The 22690-nt window shown below is 35.4% G+C and overlaps 1 protein-coding gene and 1 pseudogene across 1 annotated transcript in view; one reads left to right on the top strand and one right to left on the bottom strand.

Annotated features, from left to right (window-relative positions):
- The window catches only part of LOC108691860, a 46765-nt gene that overhangs the window by 9916 nt on the left and 14159 nt on the right, over positions 1–22690 (bottom strand). The window lies entirely within an intron of this gene.
- LOC108691845 lies at positions 1405–3309 on the top strand (annotated as a pseudogene).

The raw sequence follows: 22690 nt of genomic DNA, 5'->3' as shown, positions 1-22690 counted from the left end.
ATATTATATATATATATTTTATATAATATTGTACACATATCTCTATGTATATATAAATAAATATATTAACGCTACTAGGAAAGTATTATACAAATATTAAATAAATACTCAAGTCCTAACCAAGCGAAATAAAAACACTGAAACGAAGGTTTATATATAAATCAGAGTAAAATGAAACAATGGAACAAAATGAAGAGATACCGAAATAACCAACGTAGAATACGGATTAATTGGGTCGTTATGTCCACCGCGGGAACGACTTCTTGCCGTCCCTCACTGGCGAGGCAGATGATTTCACCAGTATTATAATCAACGATCATTGAGCTCTACCTTTTTCACGAAAATAATATAAGCAAGCTGAAGAGGAAATCAATAATCCGCGCACTGATATCGCGCGCACCGTTGCTAAACCCAGAAGAGAATAAAAGCGAGCGAGAGAGGAGAGAAAGAGAGAAAGAGAAAGAGAGAACAGGAAAAGGACATCGATGCGGAAAGGAAAATCAATTTCCTGGAACCTAGCGAGTCCCTACCCCGTTACCTCATAATCCGTTCGATTCATTTTTTCCTTGTCGTTCTCGAATAGATACCGCGGGGGAGCCTACATATAATCTTGGCCGGAGATTATTGATTCAAAGCCGACTGGTACGGCAGCAAAAGGGGGATCGAAAGGGGGGAAGGCGACAGGGAACACCTCCGCTCACGTCGAGGACAAGCACTGTGAGAGTTACTCTCGGGGATCTCCCAAACCTGATGATCCTCCTGGATCGTAAAGAGGAGGAAGCTCTTTTACCTTGAAATCGCACGATCCTTCCTCCAGTTTGGTTCAGCTTTGTACCCCTCAACTGCGACGGGGGTTCGCGATTCGAGCAGTCCCGCGGTCTCTCTTGGGGGGGAGGGGGAGGGGGGGAGGTGATCGTCTTAAGTTGTCTCGCAACTTCTTCGGTTACCACCGTCGTCCCGTTCGCGAGGGCCCGCGAGATGCCGATGGTGCAGTCCCATCGTGAATGGACCAGACGTGCCCTCGTGCGAGGAGGACGACGAGTGGCTCGGGCACAACATTCGCGACAGGCGAAACGATCCAAAGGACACGTTCGATCGAAGAGAAGAGGAAGTCTACCGGCTCGCCGGCACTCTCATGGGAAAAATGCACGAGATTCACCCCTGGAGACTTTCACCCGATCGCAGCCAGGAGTTCCCCGAGAGACGTCTGGGAATCCCGAGAGGGATCGACAAATCGTCGAAAAGCCGACGAAATATCGGGCGCGAAGGAAAAACTTGAAGTGAACCAACGTGAAGGAGATGGTCGAAGTTAGAGCTTGTCTAACCGAGGAACCCAATTTGCGCGAAGAAGAACGTACGAGTCAGGGAAGCAACTGACGTCCTATCAGAGAATGACGAGTATCGATGATGAGAGACGCGACGATGACGATGACGATGGCGATGACGAAAATCGTGTCGGGAGAGGACGGTGGGGGACTGTGTTGGCGGCGAGATGTGGAGAACGACGAGATGATTGCGGCGCGTTCGACAGCTCGGAGCAGAGTAAGCGGAGGCGGCGTCGGCGTCGTCGATGACGCCGAGCGACGACGCCGACGCCGCGCTCTCGGATCCTCTCGGCTCGGCTCGGACCCGGCTCGGATGGAAGACACGCCGAGAACGTGTGTTGGTGAATGCGTAATGGAGTGATGCACACGGAACGCGCGCCGAGAAACGCAGCGGTTCTCAAAGCGCACACCCGGTATAGCGGATTAGTCATCGACGACACGAGCTGGTCTTCCGCCTCTCTTCGTAGTATTTTTAATTTCATCGAATGGCGAGTGCGGCGACGAGCGATTCTTTTTTTCCTATTTTGGCGAAACAAAACAAATCGCGCGGACTTGTCCTAATAATGAGATACTTGAAGCTCGAGAGTCTCGTTACAGAAAAGATTGCCGTGTTAGAGGATGAGACACAAGTGATGTAATCGAGACGACGAACGAACGCTTAAACAAAGGTCACTCGAGAAAACACAGAAATAAATTGAACGAAAAATTTGGCGCTTTATTTCAAACTAATTCTTTAAGTCCTCATGTGATAATCTTCAACCCTATTTTCTCTTCTCTATTATCTTAATCGTATTGAATGCGTGGAGCTTCATTTCTTCGATATAATATCGAATAAAGTCTGAATTCTTCCCGTCTGCAGTCTGTACAATGCAAATTGACAATTCTGCAACGATGCATTCATTCGCCGTAGTCTAATTATGTCAGTGATGCACGCGGCGCATCGACGAGGAAGAGCAAAGTTTATTCGTGAAGAAATCGCTGCGGAATGTAACTCATGCATCATGTAAAATCCACTAATTGTGAAAGAAAATGATACGATGAACCGCTGAAAGCAATGATAACAATAATAATAAGTTTTATTGACATGCAGGACATAAAATAATAAATATGAAACTCTATTCAAATTAGAGTCACACCTCCAAAAGTAAAACATCAGCAATACTGTTATTCGTAAGCCTAGATCTCATTACAATTAATTAAGTAACAAATAGAACGAAATAATATAATTAAGGAGATTACAATTACAAATATGAATCTGTCTATATTTAATTAAATAAAGTCGTTCATCAAATAATTCAAAATAAAAAAAAAAGATATAAATATCATGCGGTTATATCCAGAAATAAAATAATTTGAAAATAAATCGTGCATAAATTATGTAAATAATTGCAAAAATGTTTTATTATGTAAATAATATGTCAAGGATACCCAATAATACATAAGTTATATTATATGATAAAATGGCGTCAAAATGACGTCAAAATGATTTCAAAATAATTACTGAAAGACGTTTTTCCATCACTAATGATTCATTTTAACATCACGTTGATATATCATGTTGTTCCGCTTGGGTATATTTCTTATAAATTTCTTATTTCGTAATATTTACACCATTTTTCTAGAATAAGATAAATATTTGCATTTTTTTTTGCACTAAATTTAATTAAAATAAAATATATTTTTTAATTCAAAATTTATGGAATACGAATAGGTAATCCCAAAATGAAAAATCTAAAGTAATATATAAACAATATATAAATGACAAATTAAAATATATAATCCCAGTCGGTCCGTAAATATTTTACAAATATTTCGCAAATATTTTACTGAGAGTTTACTAGAGTTTACTTCAAACTTTACAATTTTTTAAATTCTAGATTTAGGGAGGAAGCGAACGAGAGTGGATGTCGCACAGGCGAGCATGGGAAAAACGAAGGACGAAGTGACATGCATACGGAATACGCGTGATAATGATGCACAATAATAACAAAATCGACTGACGTAAGCAAGACAGACTGTTGTCGATGACGCAAGCGTATACAACGAGCGATGCCATTTCTTGTCGATGCCCGCTGCGCGATCTCGCCAAAGGAGATTCGCCGAATCCCGGGATACTATTTCGATAAATGTTTCATCAAGGTCAACTCCAAAATCGTTCACGGTCTTTTCGGCCCTATCCCCCCATCGAAAAATCTTATATGAAAAGACTATAGTCAGCTCGTTTCGTGATTGCTGATCGCGATCGATTCTTAGGCAACACGCACGTCTATAAAAAGACAAGAAATATTTTTATGTTTTTTAAATATCTTTTGGAAATGTATCCCATACAATACATAAGTCATACTATAGCACAAAAGTTGCTGCAATATTGCTGCAAATTCTGTGCTGTATAAGTTGCAGCAATATGCTACATCTTCAATGTTATTGTAATATTGCTGGAAAGTTGGAATTACTACAATATTGCTGGAACGATCTGTGCTACATAAATCCCATACAGCAAAGATTCATGCAGCAATATTGCTGTAACATTTTCAATGCAGCAATATTGCTGGAACATTGCAATGTTACTACAAAATTGCTGGAATGATCTATGTTGTATGGATCCCATACATAGAAGTTTGCAGCAACATGTTCAGTGCTACTACAATAATATTGAAATGTTGCAATAGTATCGCAATATCGCTGGAACGATCTGTGCAGTACGGGTATATTTAAAAGATATCTTTATGACGTCTTTTCAACATTCATGTTGTTTGAATTGCTCCGGAGGACCGCGCTCCTCGACTCAGAAACAGCCAGTTTCTCGAATGACGGTACCAAAGGAAAGACGCAATAGACGCGATGTTTAGAGAAAGAAAAAATACCGGAGGGTATTTTCCGTCGGACGTTCGCCAGAGATCGACTTGCACCTAAATGAGAGATAACGCTTCGTCCTGAATACAAGTCGATACGCTTAGTTTTTCCCATACAACATACTTTAGAGAGACATTCTAGAAACGTTCTTAAAATATTCTCTCAAAATATCTTTAGAATGTCCCTTGGAGATCTGTATAGGCTAGACTGCTATTTGACTATCCGTTACTTCGAAAATATGCAGGGTTGCGGATATGAAGTCCGGGTAGAGCATTGATACCGGAATCGGCGTGGTAGCATCCAGCGATTGTTGTTTGTTTCTACTCATTTTCTGCCTTTCTCTCCTTTTCCCCTCTCCTCCCCCCCCCTCTCTCTCTCTCTCCTATTCTCTAATTTATATTTTTCCTTTCCCCATCCGACGCACAGCCGTACACATACGCGCGCGCACGCGTGCACGCTCATACACATTCGAACGATCTCTCATGGACGGTTCAACGAACGAGAGAGCGCAGCGCTTGCGCGCGGCGGGCTCCGTAATTGTCGGCTACGCTCCGCGAAACTAGAAGGCGAGCGGAGTCTTCCTGTGGAATTTTAGCGGCCGAAGAGCCACAGCTCTTCCTCCTCTAAGGAAGAGCATGGCACGATTCGTAAGTCGGTGTCCCTTTTCTCGTCCGAGACGCCGAGATTTCCGATATAACGAGAACCGCGCCGGTTTCGCAGGATTATTGATCGGCGTTCGCACGAGTATTGATCCGCCTCCGGTTGGTGCAAAGTTACTCTGGATGCTAAATGCGCGTGACCGCCTAATGTTGGAATTTACCCCGATTTAACCCCGGCGAATTCGAATTTGTCCGAGCGCAAATCTGCAAGAGAACACTTTTTTTTCCAAGCATGAGACGATGTGGACCGGACTCATCTTGGACTTATCTCAGCAACGGAGGATGGGATCTTGAGAAACCTTATAAAAATAATTGATCTTTTCTGTAACAACTAACGGGAAGTTTTTATACGACTATTGAACTGTCGAAGTACGAAATCGTTTTACGATACACGTAGAGCTAGGTTATCCGAGTCCGAATTCAATCGTCCGGTGCGAGCGATATTCAATTTAAGTGAAAATGGAATGATAGTTGCGGAATTAAAAGGCGAACCGAATCTTTCGCCTTCTTCAGACCTTTTAAGCTTGAAGATTTATTCCGATACTTTCGGAAGCGACAAATTTTACAATGTAATGAATGCAGAGAATTTGTATGATTATCGATTGGCGTTCGCGTGAGTACATTTAGTAGTACAGTTGTCCCCACTGTTCCTCTGAAAATACAAATACCATAATCCGATTTACCACATAGAGTTTGGTCTTAAAAATTTTAATTTAAATCCCCAATATTTTGATATCAACAGACAAGTGGATAATTTATAATCTGTGATTTCATTATTTTCCTCGGAAACCATAAGATAATATCGGAAAAAGTTTAAGCAAAAGTTTGTTTTTAAAAGACCTATTCAACGATACCCTAATTCGATCTATGTTCCTATTTAAACTTCAGACTTAACTCATGTTTGCTCTACTTCTGACAGTTCCCAGAAAGCCAAATTGCCATCCTTAAATTGTACTAATAGAGTTTAGTAATGAAAATTTTTTTTACCCGACTTCTGATTACTATTTGAGAGAAAAGGGCGATACGATAATAACGAAGATTGCGACAGCAACAAAATAAAAGAACAAATAAACCGTATCGTCTTCTTCTTGACTTTTCCTTTTCTGAGAAGCTTTCTCGAGAGCGAGCTAAACAACCCGAATGGGCACGAATTCCCGCGACAATAATGGGCTTTCTACAATAAGTTGTTAAAGACGTCTTTTGGAACTCTATCTAAAAGACATCGCAAAGAAGCTTTTAGACAACGCATGTTGTTTGGGATATCACTGGTAAGTCAGAATTATAAGTCACGAATCTAAACTTGCATTTAAAATTACATCTAGAATCGTATTAGATTGTTCAATTTTTAGATTATATTAGTCAATTCTCTATATTAGTTTTCTCGATAGCAGATATATTGCTTTTCGATTAGTCGTAGAGTCCTAGAGAAAAAAACCACAGATGCGTCTTTGAATTGGTTAGATTAATCGCCGTCAATTTGTTTTTTCCCAATAGGTATACTGTCTAAATCATTTTGTTTTCTTATTATAATTGCCATTTTCATCAACCAATTAGATTGTACTTTTCTATGACGAATCTTTAATTTTCTAAGACTCTAGTCGGTCACAACGTAATCTAAGTTATAAATCATAACAAATGAAATTTGACATCTCCACGTAATCACCGATTACTGACTTATTATTATCTTACGCTACATTACTTATTTATTCACTCTTGACTTCTGATCTGTTATTAACGACTTACAGAAATTCAAAACATGAAAAAATCATGAAATGCAAAAGAGCTATCCTGTTGGCGTTTTCGAGAGCTATCGAAAGATAAATACTTGAAAACGTGACGACTAGTCGTCAGTAATCCGATACTCTCTCCATCTAATTGAATTGACAGAATGGACAGTATCGCGATGGAAAGCCTCTGTTTGCCTATCTCGCCATCTTGGAGCGTTCTCTTGGCCGAGCTTTATTAATTGCTTTCTATTTAAAGACAATTAGGCACGCGAGATTGAATCGCGCGCGATCGCGATCTCGTCGCTTTGGGGCATCGCATCATCAATCTCGCACGGCCGTTCGCAAAAATTTTCCTCTATTCCTCTTTCAATTTTTCTCATCGTCCATCCGTTCACTACAATAGAAATTGAGTCGGCTTTGAATCGCTTTAATAGCAATGACGCGATTGTCATAGATAGTACAATGAGGGTTCGCAACGCGAATATTTTAATCTGTATTAGCCTATTGCCAAATAGTAATGTTTATTAAATTAATTATATCAAAATGTTTGTTAATTACTTAGTGTAGTAGTAAGGCAACACATTATATTATTAATAATACATTAATCAATGTATATTAATTAATTAATGTATATTTATTAATCTATTATTAATAGTGAAACACTACTAGAAGTTTCGTAAACATCAAATTTTTCGGCAACAAGAATTATTTTATCATAATTTATTTAAAATAGTAAAATATATATAAATATTTAATTTAGTAAAATTGATATATATGTTGTAAAATTATTATGTTATTTGCGATTTAATATAAACATTTATTGTTTAATCTTTTAGTTATCATAAAAATCTTTTAAGTTTTCCTCAAAGTTTTCTAATACTCGAAGCGTCCCTTTATTCCTGTAGCATGAAGTGTTAGAGTTTAAGCTGACATTAGATAGTTAAGATCAACAAGAGTTGTATACATCTCAATACGATAAACCGATATCGGACTGTTTTTAGACTCAATAAAAAAATCATCTAAAAAAGGAAAATAAATGAAAAGTATTGCTTAGAAGTCTTAAAATTCATCATTTTTACATTCCTTTATCTCGTAAGGATAAATAATGTAAAATTTAAGTTAATACATTTAAAAAATATAACTGTAAAAATAAAATTATTTAGTGTGTTCTGAGCACCTCACCTATTCCTACTTAAAAATTAAAGTTCCATGAAATATTAATTGAGGAAATATTCTTCGTCATATATTTGCTTCAGACATAACGCAAACCTTTCATTTTCGATAGGATTTGAAACTGGAAACCTTCTTCCAAACTTGTCCAACTAACCACAGCCAAGTTTGACCATCATCTAATGATATATCAACGTGTTTACGTGTTCCCAAATCTTGTGTTCCCAAAATCGTCCGCATGAGGAGGAAGAGGAAGAGGAGAAGAAGGGGAAGTAAGTAAAGGGACGGGAAGGCAACAGTCCCGGACGAAGGGATTCTGAAGACGGGGAGGGTGGTGCATTCCGCAGCTTCCAGGGAGGCCTCTGTGAGCGGAGGTGGCTCCGTATTATGCTCCCATTCTCTCGCTCTTATTATTCCGGAGCGATCCACACCGTCTCGCTTGTCCATGTGTGTCATGCGTATGCGTGTTCATTGTGCGTCCGTATGTGCGTGCATTCGTTGGTGAGGTCCACATATCGCCGGCTGCTCGCTACTCTCATTCGTCGGGCACACCGACTGGCTGGCACGCCGCGCATATGTCCTCGTCGAACCGTTTACTCGGCTCTACAGGGTGTCCCGGTAAAAATCTACCCGATCCTGAGAACTCATGTGATCGGCCACAAAACAGAATCCCACGGCGAGATAATCCCGTTGCCGTATACTTGTGGCGTGCCAGTAGAAACTGCCGATAGTCGACGAGAAATCACTATTGATGTTCTCGTTTATTTAATAATAGTAACAGAAAAAAAAAATGGAGGAATGCAAACGTGGATTCACAATTAAATAAAAAGAAATTGTGGTTTTGTGCGTAAGAAAAGATTCCAACGTTCCCATATAGCAAGATTTTATAAATCAATTTAATTAGAAACAATAATGAAAAAAAGATGATGATCTCTAAATGACAACGTGTTCCGAAAAGCTAATTGAACATGTGAAATATAACATAGAAACGGATTTAGTGAATGTACATGATGAGCCTTTTAGAAGAGTTAGAATTTTTATAAAAATTCTTTTATATATTTATAGTTATATAATTATTACATACAACTTTATCTCCATAGTTCTGTTTGCAAAACTTTTTCAGATCAGCCATAATATATATATCCATGTTTCCTTTTTTCTAAGAAAAACTCTGAGTAAATTACTTTTCGCGCACGTCAGCCAACTTATCACAAAGGAAACATTCCTGAAAGAGGAACTGCTTTTTAGAGAATCTCAAAAGTTCAGACATGCAAATTTAAAAATTCACAGATTCCGGAAAAAAAGATCAGAGCGCACAAGCGTCACATATGAAAAGATAATATATTAAGGGTGAGTGAAGAGGAGCGAAACATAATTAGAAGGGACGGGAAGGCAAGAGGAAGGAGGAAGCTCAGGAGCTTTCCCGATACGTAGAAAGTGCTGTGGAGTAATATCGTACCGTCTGCCAGTGTCGTAAAACCGCTTTGATCTAGGCTCTCTCTCTTTCCTCTCCCCCTTCCCCTCTCTCTCTCTCTCTGTCTGTCTGTCTCACTCGCTCTCACTTGGAATATTTTTATCTCCTTCCCCCATGTACGAGCAAGCAGGGACACCACCTCCTCCCTGCCGCCCACTTTCCCTCCCTCTGTTGCCGCTCTTTTTTTCTCAGCTTTGTAGAAACCGGCGAGACGGAGTCCGTAGTTGAACGCTTCTCTCTTTCCCACGAAAATCCGTATCAAGCTCCGATCAAACTCCGTCGCCTTCGTATAATCCCCCTCCATCCTTGTCCACCACATTTTCTGAAAGCCCAGTGAAAAGGGCGAGCATTACGAGGCAGCCTTAATATCATCGCTGCACGTGGCCAGTGTTTTCTAAACAGTGCCACAATACCGATGAATGCGAAGTAATGTGCGAGAATCGACGCCGGAGCTACGTAATAGAGATTCATGCGTACTAAATTTACGTAAATCTGCGAGTGCGGCTTTCTTCAGGTATCCACGATATTCTTGTAACTTTAGGTTTATTCAGAGCCGAGCTTTTCATAAGAAAAAGAAATTGTAGGCTTAGCTTTGTTATTTTACTTAAATTTATTATATAATTATATCAAAAAGGTCTGGAAGATACAAAATATAAAAATAAATTTCGCAGAAAAAAGATCTTATTAACGAAGTCATTAAATATCAGAAGAAGTTTTTATAAATGAAATAAGAAAATTAACTACATTTTAGTTCATTTTCAAATAGATTCAAACAGTACAGTAGGGTTTAAATGAATTTTGAATTATGTATAACTACCTTAGAACTATATATTCGAAGATACTACAACTAGTACCTTCGAAGAACTAAAAACGACCAGGATGTTCTATCATCCTAAGAATGTTTCCAGAACGTCTTCAGGAAATGTATTGTGTGAAAGTCTAAGAAATTTTGTAAATAAGATCGTGAAATTAAACGAAATTTCTAAAAAAAGATTCTAACTCTTTAAGTTAAAAAATCTAATTCCTCTAAAAGTTTACGAAAGCAAAGATTTCTCAGAATCTTTTCTACAATTCGATTTTAAACATACTTTTATAGCCATCTCGCAGAGCAATTTTTCTTCGTTAAACTTCAAGTGGAGTTTCCTTGACTGAAATTTTAATTTGAGAGTAAGTTACAAGGAGATATCACGATAACGCTACGGAGCAATTAGGAATGGATCTTGGCTGCCGAAGAAGGTGTAGGAACTTTATCTTAATTATTGACGCGTATCGATTGGGAAATTATTGAGCTGAACTGACGGTCGATTGCGACTATGCACTTCCGCATTGACGTACGCGGAATCATATAGGAAGAATTCTATATCTTACATAGTGTATTCACCCTTCCTAACCGCGTAGATTCACCCCTAAGAACGCTCCGTAGCTGAATTGAAACGCTTGACATACCCGTCGGAAAAGCACGTGGTCTCATTAAGTTTCCATGCTCAATTCATACTTTCTTCGACTTTATCTAATAATCCGTTGTGGACGTATGACCCCATTTAGAGTCACCCTTTTCCATTTTGTAAGCTGTTCGTTCAATTTTTATGAAATAGCCTGTAGGGTAAATCGATAATGCTTTATTCGAGTTGAGAGGAAAAATAAAAAATTCAAAACGATGAATTCAATATGGAGCGGACAGAATTTTTTTAAATAATATCTGATCGTTTTAAAACTCTGTTTTAGAGAATTTTTAATGCGAAATAAAACATTAAATTTCCAATTTTATTATATTTGAAGCTCATCACTGCTATACACATACAAATATAATCAGTATTGATTTTCTTATGATTATGACTCTGAAACCTGAGCTCTATTATTAAAAATTACTGTTTTAAAATTAAACGTTTCTGGATTGCGTTCAAATTCAGTGTTGCCAAGAAACCGTTGAAACCGAATTTCACAATAATTAGATTATTTTTCTGAAATTTGAATTTTAGAAGGTTAAAGATCAAATTCAGTGATCCCATAAATCCTAACAAAACGAGGTTTTCTCTAAGTTCCTTTGTTAGGAAGCTCCTGTTCTCAAGGGATTAATTAATTAATTAATGCATTTTTTTATTTTATTCCATTTTTACTCACTACTTTGATTTTCCTTAATACAAGAATATAATGATTTAGTAATACGGAATAAATACGGAATATAACACACAGAAATCGTCTCATCGATATTGAACATCGCGCACGTTTATTGCAAGCAGGAATCGACGTTCTCCACTCGGGCACGTATCGAGCGTTAAACAAATCTCCAGGAACGGTAAAAATTGAGATCGCGTAATAAGCATCTTCGACAGTCAGAAATTCTGCCGGTAGGTAGAGAGTAAATCAGAAATTCCATGGGTAAGGGTGACGAGAAATCTGCTTTTCTACCTCGCTAACAAGAAAGCAACACGACAAGCAGCGATGTTGAGGGAGAAGGGTAACACGGGGGAGGGTTGACGAGAGGAAAAAAGGAAAGAGGAAGAGAGAGAGAAAGAACGAGATTACGAGACTATTTGAGACAAACTGCGGATATTTCACGGGGGTAGGAAAGAGATGGACGAACGGATAGAGAACGTCGAGGGGGTGTATATTGAGGCTTGTAAATGGAAGTGGGTGGTCGGGGGGGAGGGGGTAGTTCCACCCATCTCCGGCCGAATCGATCCCACCGCAGTGTAGTGCTATAGCAGCCCACGTGCATACATACAGTGGGCTCTCTCTGCTTCCATAATGTTATAGCGTTTCAGTGCCGTAACAATCGTTGCGACGTAGTGCCAGCTGAATATTATTTAAGAGGCCGTTTTTTAGCGTGCCGTTCATGAGCGAACTTTCCTAGCAACCTTTTAGAAACCTCCAACCTGAAAAATCCTTTACGTTTGGCATTTTTAGCTCAAAAGTCTCGACTTTGGCATTGAAAACTTTAATTTTTTTTAAGACACTTTTAGAATTCGGGCTTTTAAATGTAAAATTTTTTAACTTTTTAATTTTTCTAATTTTTCAGTTTATGTTTTAGACGATTTGTGATCATTTTATTGTCAAGAATTTTGAGAACTTGGACTGAATTTAAATTGAAATTATGATTTTATTTTTTAATTAAAATTTTAGGATTTAAAAATAAATTTAAAAAATTTGCTTAAAAGTAGAGATAAATTCTAAAGATTTTAAATGTATAATTTTATAGTCTTATAATTTAAATTGTAATATCTTTTGTCAAATCTATCGAGATTTTTTAAATCAAAATTTCTTAGAAATTTCTTAGAAAATTCTAAGTTTTTGAACTTTTAAAACTTCGAATTTTAATATTACAGAGTTTGGAATTTTTAATGTATGATTCTGGCATTTCTAAACTCTTGGATGTAGAATTCCGTAAACACATCTTAAGATAATACAAATTAAGATCGTCTCAAAACTACAATCCTAAACCTTGGAACACAATTCAAGGTGCTTTGGTATATTTGAAATCTTGGAATGTGGAAATATTACAATGGAATTCCTAAATCTCCGAGACCTTTTCGGAATTCTAGAACACTCGAACGCCTCTCGATTTTCAGATCACTCTGTTTCTGGATTTTCGAATATCGATCGACCGTTGTAGACCGTTTGTACTCGAACGACACGGTATCCTCGCGCACTGATTGCATGTCCAATACAAGGATCACCGACGCGCTCATTCAATTCGCGGTCCACGGCTGCAGGCGCGGAATGCATCGACGACATCGGTCGCACGCGAGAGAGGGATGGTGGAGAGACACCGTAGTTAAGGGTAGGCAGGGAGGTGGAGGTGCAGGAAGATAACGGGCGAGGAGGTATTATAACGTGTGTCACGGGATGCACAATCGACTCACACACTCTCGTCCAAGAGTACAACCTACCTCGCGAGTCCGCTCGTTCTCTCTCAGGGTTCTCGGGGCCAATCGGGATTTCAAAATGTTTAAACTCGTGCGTCTGGACATTGTCCAATTCGCATGTTCTATCGGAGAAATCGAGATTTCGTGATTTCTAAACACTAAGATTTGAATTCAAAGATTCATATTTATCTTTATTTACAAATGAGAATAAAGATTATTTTGATACGTTAGATAATGTGTACTTAATTATATAACATCCATAGATCCTTGATTCTATAATTTTTTTAATAGAAAATTTATCAAGAATTTTAAAATCTCGGATTGTTCACATTTTAAATTGAATCTTACATTTCTTTTATTTAATATTTTTTTATTCCTTAATTCTATTATTTTTCTATTCGAATAGAAAGATATTAAGTAGAAGAAATGTAAAAATAGAATATTAGAAATTTTTGTTAGCTGTGATTTCTTAGAATTTCAGAATTTTAGAATATATGAACGGAACTTTAAAAGTGAATTTTTTATTTTATCTTTTTATTCAAAAATAATTTAAAAAAAGAAACATATTGAATAGTAGAAATAAAAAAACATTAGAAATTTTTGTTCTCTGCAAATCCTTGGAACTTAAAAATTTTTAAGTATGGACGAAATTTTAAGACTTGTTTTTAGATTATTCGACTCATCAGATTATTCGGCTCGTATTTCGTAAGAATACTTTACGAACCAGGAATTTCAAATTCCTTGAGTCAATTCTTGAACGTCAAATTCTAGAACTTTAGATGCAAGATTTTTAAATTTTCAAGTATGTAGTAGATAGAATTTCAAGACTTCAAATCACTCATGTTAAAAAAATTCATTTTCTTAAAATTTAAAAAATTCATTTTCTTAAATTTAAAAAAATCATACTCCGACTAAGGAAAAAGCAATTAGAATTTTTTATAGCTTTTAATTTTACAATCTTTAGATTTTAGAATTTTCCATATTCCAGAATCCATATTCTATACTTTTTCCATATTCTATACTACAAGAAAAGTGATTTGAATCTCTGGATCGTCTGCAATCATGATATGATGGTTTTCAAGTTTTGGTTTATAGTTATTTAGATTCCGAATAATTCTTCTGCAATCTGAGGGATGAAGGAGGAAAGAAATCTTCAGGAGTCTTAATTTTGATATTTAAAATTCTTTAAACACACACACACACACACACACACACACACACACACACACACACACGCACACGCACTCTCTCTCCCCCCCTCTCTCTCTCTCTCTCTCCCTCTCTCTCTCTCTCTCTCTCTAAAACGATTCTCAAATTTCCGAATCCAAAGTTATTTGAACAACACGGTTAAACATTAAAGAGAAAAGGAAAATATCGGGATTCTAGCGAGATAGATGCAGGGAACGAGACAAACTCCTGGTTAACGGGACCGTAATAGCGAGGTCAGACGAGCCTCTTCGGCCTCCTCTGTTACTGTCCGTCTTGTTCTCATCCTCGCGGACCGTTGCTTGAGTTACCTGGATAATCGCAATATAAAAAGACGAAAAACTGTAATATTGAATAAATTCTTATTTAAATTCTGCTCAAAATAATTACACTCAGAAAAAACATAGTATTGACAACTATAAAAGTTGACAATTATACAAGTTTTATATACGTAGAATTAATGTAGATGAATAAATTAGAATTTTTCAACCATGATGTCACAAAAATTTTAGAGAATACGAAAAAAAATGTGAAAGTTTTGAATGAGTAAAAAAAGAGATTGAGGCATGAAATAAAAAACATTTTAAAAAATTTGAAAGTTATCTATATTATATTGTGTTTTCTCATTTTGATAAAGCAACATCATCCACAATAAAATCACTTTTAAAACTAAAGAAATAATAATAATTAATAATTTTACTTTTTACATCTGAGTGTCGTATTAGCGGTATCTAATAAAAGATCTATGCTGAGCGCTGAAGCATGCGCATCTAATGGTGTATTTCGAAAATTTTGGCTCGCTTTTAATGTATGTATCTCAAATTGAAAAAGATTTTTAAAAACGATAATAATAAATAAATAATGAACACAACAATTATAAAATAATTTATTCAATTATATATATTATATATGTACATTAATTCTACATATAAAACTTGTATAATTTCCTTACATAGTCATCTTTATGATAGTCACTGTCATATTTTTTTCTCTGAACATATGACACTTTTAAATTATTGGATATCAAGATTAATTATTCGATGAAAAGAATAATGGTCATATTTATCTATTATATAATCCATTAATAATTTATTACAGTTCTAATAAATTATGTATTGTAATTATGTATAGTTTATATAGTAAAATTTAATAGACAATTTCTAATTTAGATTTAAGACAACCGATCAATTTACCTTAAATTAATTAAGGCTCACTTATAATTAGAAAAAAATTAAATTGTAAGTTTTGTTGAAAAAAAGTTCGATCTTTATAAGATATTCGACTTCGAATAATATTATTTTAGACTTTATAGTTTTAATTTAATATTGAAACATAGTAAAAACCTTAGGCCACTCGTTAAACATATGATATTTAAAGTCAAGTAGGCGCATCTGACATTAATCTGAAATCTAAAAATTCTCGGCTGAAAATAACATCGTCTCGTCATAACTGCCGCACATGCAAATAATACGAACGTGACACAGTTGCACGCTACGCGAATGAATAGACGTCACGCTTGCATCGTTGTGACGTCGTGATGGGTGGTGAAGGGATGAAGGCTTAATAGCCTGCCTAATAGTCCTAATGCTTTCATTCGTCATGAAAACACACTGATAGTAAGAGAGAGATATTTGACATTTGTGATTATTGCCTAATAAAATAATTACAGTTAAAAATATTTTCATAATTATTAACTGTTATATATACTGTTATAATGTTAATAATAATAACTTTATATTTCATAGTTCTGCCAACTATGACAAAATTAAACTGTAGATTATGATTTTAACAAAATTACACTATAGATTATGATTATTTTAACAATTTTATTTATTAATGTAATAAAATATTAAAATATGAACGGTAAATCAAATAAACATTTTTATGAAACAAATATAATCGCAATTGTAGTAAATATAACTATTTTTTAGCATTTATTTAATATTTATGGTAATAACTACAAAATATGTAAAAAAAGAGATAAAGAAATAATTACTTTTACGATATAGTTGCATAAATGCATATCATAGTGACTATAATGTAATTAGTATGATTAAAACAATTATAAATGTATGTATAATTAGCATCAAAAATGACTTTTAATTCGTTAATAAATTATTTTTTTCTCTCTTTTTTTCTATATAGGTAATATAGGTAATCAACGAAACACTCATCTTTAAATTTAAAAAGATTTCCCTGTATGTTCTTTATTCATTTAAATTATTAATTTAAAGAAATTTAATAATAATTTCCCACAAAGAGAGAGAGAGAGAGAGAGAGAGAGAGAGAGAGAGAGAGAGATTTCTGTTATATAATAAGTAAAAAGATTCCAAATGGCTGTAAACAAATTATATCGATCCTTAAATAAAAATAAATGGCTGTTCTTATTTCTACTACATAATTATTAAAATATCCTTCTTTTCATGAAGATACTTTTTGAAAAAAATCTATTTCTAACCTATTAGTTTTTGAGTTATTATTTCACAAATGTCTATTTTTTTAATCTGTACGCGTTTTCGCGAGTTTTGAGCATTGTATTATAGTTCGACATTTCCCTAATTGTTTCAAAATTATAGATCACCGAGCGATGCAAATGCGAGCAATTTGAGGAGCCCCGTAATGTAGATTTCTCTCGTTTCTGCCTTCACGATCCTCTTCTTTTTCATTGTGTCGCTTTCGTCGATTTTTCTCATATTGCGTTTTACGTTCAAAAGTGCGGATCGCCGAGAGTGGCGCACGAAATGTCTATTTATTCATGACGTACGAGGCTCCCAAGGAGAACGAGGGCTGACCCACATTTGCCGCCGACCAAGCGACCTCCGTAGGTGGAGGTATATAAAAGCGGACATGCCGGCCGCATTATCCTTCGGCCGTCTCTCTTGTGCAAGGATTTGAAATTCTGAATGAAAAATATCTCCCAAGATGTGTCGCGTGACATCAAACTCGGGAAGAATATCGATCTTGCTGTCGAATCGCAGCGAAATTGTCGTGAAATCCAAGAGTCGTCGGTCGTTTCATCAACTTTGGCTTTAAGTGCGCATCTAATTTTAATCAAAGGGTTTTAAATAATTTTATAAAATTTAGACTGAGAGAAAAGTGTTTGATATTTGTGACTATAATTACATGTTATCATAATTATAGTTATTATTCGTACATATTATTTATAATAATTATATATAATTCTGTCAACAAATATTTATACTTGGCATTTAAAATAATTATAATTAATAAAATATAAATTAATTATTACCATATAATTAATTACTATGAAAATGAAGTACTAAAATTTAATAATAATTTATAGTCATTTTGGAACAATTCTCTTTATATTGTATATGATTGGAATTATTTATAACTTAACTATAATTTATAATCACTTCTGGGAAAACTACAAATTATACTAGTTGCACCACATAAAAGTAGTACAACTAGTATAATTTATAGTTTTCAGTATCACGTATAGATTTGTTGATAGAATATACAGCAATAATAACTATAATTATAGTAACATGTAATATAGTCATCAAAAACCTTTCTCTCAGTGTATTTTGTCGAGAGAAATACAATACAACAATTCAGTTACCTCGATTCCGCCAGCAGAACCAAAATATATATTCGGTATATTTTCTTTCTACGTATATTTTTATTTATAGATACATTCTCATCGTAATGTCAAGAAGAAAGATTTAGTCAAGGTTGCAATATAAAACTCATTTTATATTTATCATATAATCGGATGTGCGAGTCGATTCAGTTTTTTGCTAAAAGAAACTAGTAATTGCTTTAACGAGCAGACAGTCAGTCGCGAGGGATGAACTTTTTTTAAAGCGTTCATTGATCGGACGCTTTCCGATCGCGAGGTTAACTGTCGTAGCCGATGCTTTTTCTCAAATGTGAAAGTGTGTGCAGTTCAGGACGACCGGTAAAGTAGAATGCAAGTAGAATGAACGGGTCTGTGCGATAGTTGCAAAATCATCCTGAGATCGCCGACTCGGCCCGGCTCGGCTCGGCTCGGTTCGACCGCGCTGCGCTGCTGTGCAGTGCTGTGCTGTGCCATATTGCGAAAGTTTCACAACATGGCCATTGTTAGATGGAACGATGTCGAAATCGCATCAATTTTAAAGGAAACGAGGCCAAAAGAAGAAGCATCGCAGTATGCCGATTTTCGAAAATACGCAGAATCGAACTGAGACTCGAAACATTTCGCGGTACCTGGATCCGCAACTCCAAGAAATTCACAGGAGCTCTCATGAGAGCGAGCGACTTCTATTTTTCGTGAAAATATGTATATCCATCACGAGCGATCGAAAATATGCTGCTACATGCGCGACTGAACCGTCAATAAAGTCTCGCGCTTTTGAATGTGATCTGTTGATTTGTACTACTTCTCAGCTTTATTTTATTTTAAAGCCCTACTACCATTCTCTCCGTTGATGGGTGAAATTATTTTTAAACATCACTGTCCAAGTATGGCTTGTCATGTAAAAATACATAGATGGCTGTAACGGCTTTTTTTCTACAGATATTTTCATATTTGATGCCGGTATTTTATCGCGTTAGCAATTCTATTGTAACTTGAAGTTTTTATTTACTGGTACTTGCTGTTAAAGAATATTATTGTTTCAAGTTTCAAAAGAGACTGAAGAATTTAAGAATATCACGAAAGTATTTCGAAAGGCGAGATTAAATATAGGAAATCTTAGAATATATAGAGATTCTTTGATCTGGGAAGACTGACGTCACATTGTAAAAAAGTCTGTAAAATTATATAAATAACATACATGAAAAAAATATGTGATTTATGATGAAAATATATAAAAGTGTGCGTTTTTACAATTAAATATATTTTTATATTAGATGGAAAATTACAATAATAATAGTATATTTTACGTTTCCTATGTAAATTTTTTGTAATATCATATAACATAATGATAATATTACATACATTATATTTGCATTTTATGTTCGTACATATCGATAACACAGCTTAAAAAAATTATACATATTTTATTGACGAATTATTGATACGTATTATTATTAATACTTTTATAAACTTAACTTTAATTGTAAATTTTTTGCAAAGTATTTAATTACTGTGAAGAGAGATAATTTTATTTGTGAGTTGTAGCTTTAGTTACATGGGTAAGTACCTTTAACAATACTCAAAATTATTCACTATAATTGTCGTAATTTTACAAGAATTTTTTTTGTAGTCCGTAACAACAGCGTCCGTAACTTCAAATTCATGTAACTTATTATTATAATATCTAATCGTCAAATCATATTATTAAATGATTATAATATTCAAGAATGAATAACGTTCTTATTAATATTAATATTTCTAATATAATGTTTTGTGTGTATGTGTGTGTGTGTGTGTGTGTGTGTGTGTGTGTGTGTGTGTGTGTGTGTGTGTGTGTTAAATCGGAAATTATTTTTTAAAACAAAATCCCTATGCGAAAATTTCTGATTCTCCAGTAAAATTTCAAAAGGAAATTCTTTATTTTCGTCAGCCCTTGATTTTTTGTTCGATAATTCTGGTAATAAATCGATAATACACGGCGCATAGATGCGCTTTGAAGCGACGAGAACATCAAGGGATAAGGGAGAACACCAGGTGGAACAGAGGATTGAGCATGGGGATGGACCGAGCGTTCACGAGACGTCCCGACGTTCTGCGTCAATAGCGTGTCCCAGAGGCGGACGTCATCACGCGTGAAACTGTCGGGATAACGCGAGAAGGGGATGGACTCGATTTCCTGTGTAACTGACCATTCCTAATTTCAAGTCCTCGCGAGGACGTCGCGACGTACAGAGATAAAGCGGTCACGTGGCGCCACGAAGGAAATCAGGGAAATCTACTTTTGTGTCGAAAGAAAAAAGAGGAAGCGTGACAACTGTAAATGTATTATTTATTGATATCATGTTTATTGATATCATCATAATAGATGAGAAATGATAATAAAACGGATTTTAGAGGAATATATTAATTATATACGAATGAAAATAAATGATCATTGAATTAATTTCTTTATGGATGAGTTTCACAAATTTTATTAAGAAGATATTGAAAAATATGTAATGCAGAAATTTTATGATGTTTTATATTATGATATTATGGTATTAATTAACGTTGATTGCGATTATTATTACTGATATTATTATTGATTGAAATTTTTATATGGGAATAAATCGAAAATTGCATTAAATGATAAATTATTTTTCGAGAAAGTTTAATTGAGTTGGAAATGCAGTCAGGTTTGTTTTTTTAATCGAGATTAAACATATTTCAATTAGCGAGAATTTTTATTTAGCCTGATTTTCCTACAAATTTTTCTTTTTCATTAGTTCTTCAATTTACATAAATTTATATGTATGTTATACGTTCAATTTATATGTACATCAAAAATTATTTTATATAAGATATTAAATCTAAATCGTTTATTATTCAATTTGTAACTGAATTTATTTAAAAAAAAAAATCACGAACATTGATGATATTAAAACATATCCATAAATTTTAAGAGGTGGATCAATGAATTATTATCCGAAACTGCATCATATAAATCTGTAAAATCTAATGAAATAAATTATCTCCGTTGCCGCGCGCATATGTTTTTTATTATTAAATTCAGTGAATATAAGTTTTAAATTATTAAATTTAATTCTGAAAAATTTTAATAATTCGCGAATGCTTCGGACTAAAATATGGGACGTCAACAATTTTATAACATCCTGATAAATTGTAAAGAAATCAATACCCCCTTTCCCCTTTCTCTTTCTCCATCTAGCTCTTTCTCTCGTTACTTTGAAAGCTGACGACCCGTTCGTAATCTGTCACAATCGCGGAAGGGTTGACCCCCGTGGCCGCGGGGTCAGCAGAGTTGGTCAACGACGTACGTACGTTCACACGCCCTCGCGGGACGTAGAAATAAACGCCGGTAAACAAACGCTCGCCCTTGTACGCTCATCGCGGTGACGATCCCGAAACATGCGCGACGTCCATTCAGGAAACGTTTGCGCGTAGATTCCTAAAGCGAATCGTACTGAGAAGGAGAAACTTGAAAAGTTATTTGTAGAACGTCGTGTCTATTTCACTAAAATAAATATTTACTTAAATACAGCAAAACAAAATTTTATTTCTAGCCAATAAACCATTTATTTTATTTTTTTTTATATTAATAAAAAGATTAATAAAAAGATGAGACATATTTGACAGAAATTTAAAGATATTCTGTCATCAATCAAATCTCTTTATAACCGTAATAAATCTAAATATAAAGATTGAAGAGAACGTCACAAGTGACATTTCTTCTGCTTTCTATTTCGACTTTTTTTCTTAGAAATATTTAGAAATCTTTTTTTTTGCTTTATGATCGAAATGGTTAAGAAGATCCTAATATCATCTATTTTAGCGATTTAAATGTTGGAATTAAATTTAGACATCTAATTAAAACGATATCACTGTACAAAAATTTATATCGATTTTTATTGGTAAAACAGCGAATCAAAGTTCGGGCTTTACTTTCCTTAAACCTTTGAGACGCGAAATTTTCTTCCTGTTCCTCCTGCTATTATTTCATATATAAACGGACATTCGGATAAAAGTTAGAAATTAGTAAAATGAACAGAACTCAACAAAGCACACGATATTAAGTTCGTATAAAAAGAGCGTACTGCAATGCAACTAATTGTAAGAATTATGCAAATTTTCTTTTTTGATTAAAAATAGAGCCTTTTATCTTTAATAATGTGAATAATACGATTTTCTTTTGAGTAAAGATAATATTTTTCTCATTTTCAACTCACAATGAAGAAGGAAACGTGGCATGCAGATATTCTGTTGCATCGCGAGTGCAACGCAGATGAGTAATCGCTCTTCTCCTCAGCATCCCCTTTCTTTCATTCCGACGGACAAATTTCGGCTAATTCGGCACGAACATATCGAGCGGAGGGAAAAACAAGTGCAGGGATGACAATGACGAGTAGGATTTTAAACGAAGGGGACGACGTATGGTATACTTCTCCGATATGCAATCTACGGAGAGCATCATTAGGTGCTTTTCGAGAGGACTTACGAGGTGTAGCTTGGTAACTTTCGAGAAAATGAGAAAGAAGAAAACATCAAAGAAGAAAGACAGAGAAAGAGAGAGAGAGAGAGAGAGAGAGAGAGAGAGAGAGAGAGAAAGAGATCATGGCAGATGCGGAGGCAGAGCAGGTATGAGTTTTGTGACCTCTGAGTTCGCCTCAAATATTTACGCTACGCCCGCAACAATGGGAACAATATCGGTTGCTTGGCAACCGCTCTGTTCACGACCAGTTCTACCTTTAGCAAACCCCTCCCTCCCCTCGTGCTCCCACCCTTTCTCCCCCCTCTCTCTGTCACAACTAACTCATTCTGCCCCCCCCC

This window comes from Atta colombica, unplaced genomic scaffold, assembly GCF_001594045.1.
Source record: "Atta colombica isolate Treedump-2 unplaced genomic scaffold, Acol1.0 scaffold53, whole genome shotgun sequence".
NCBI lineage: Eukaryota > Metazoa > Arthropoda > Insecta > Hymenoptera > Formicidae > Atta > Atta colombica.
Note: the sequence above shows the minus strand (reverse complement) of the source record. Positions and strands in the feature narration are given on the sequence as shown.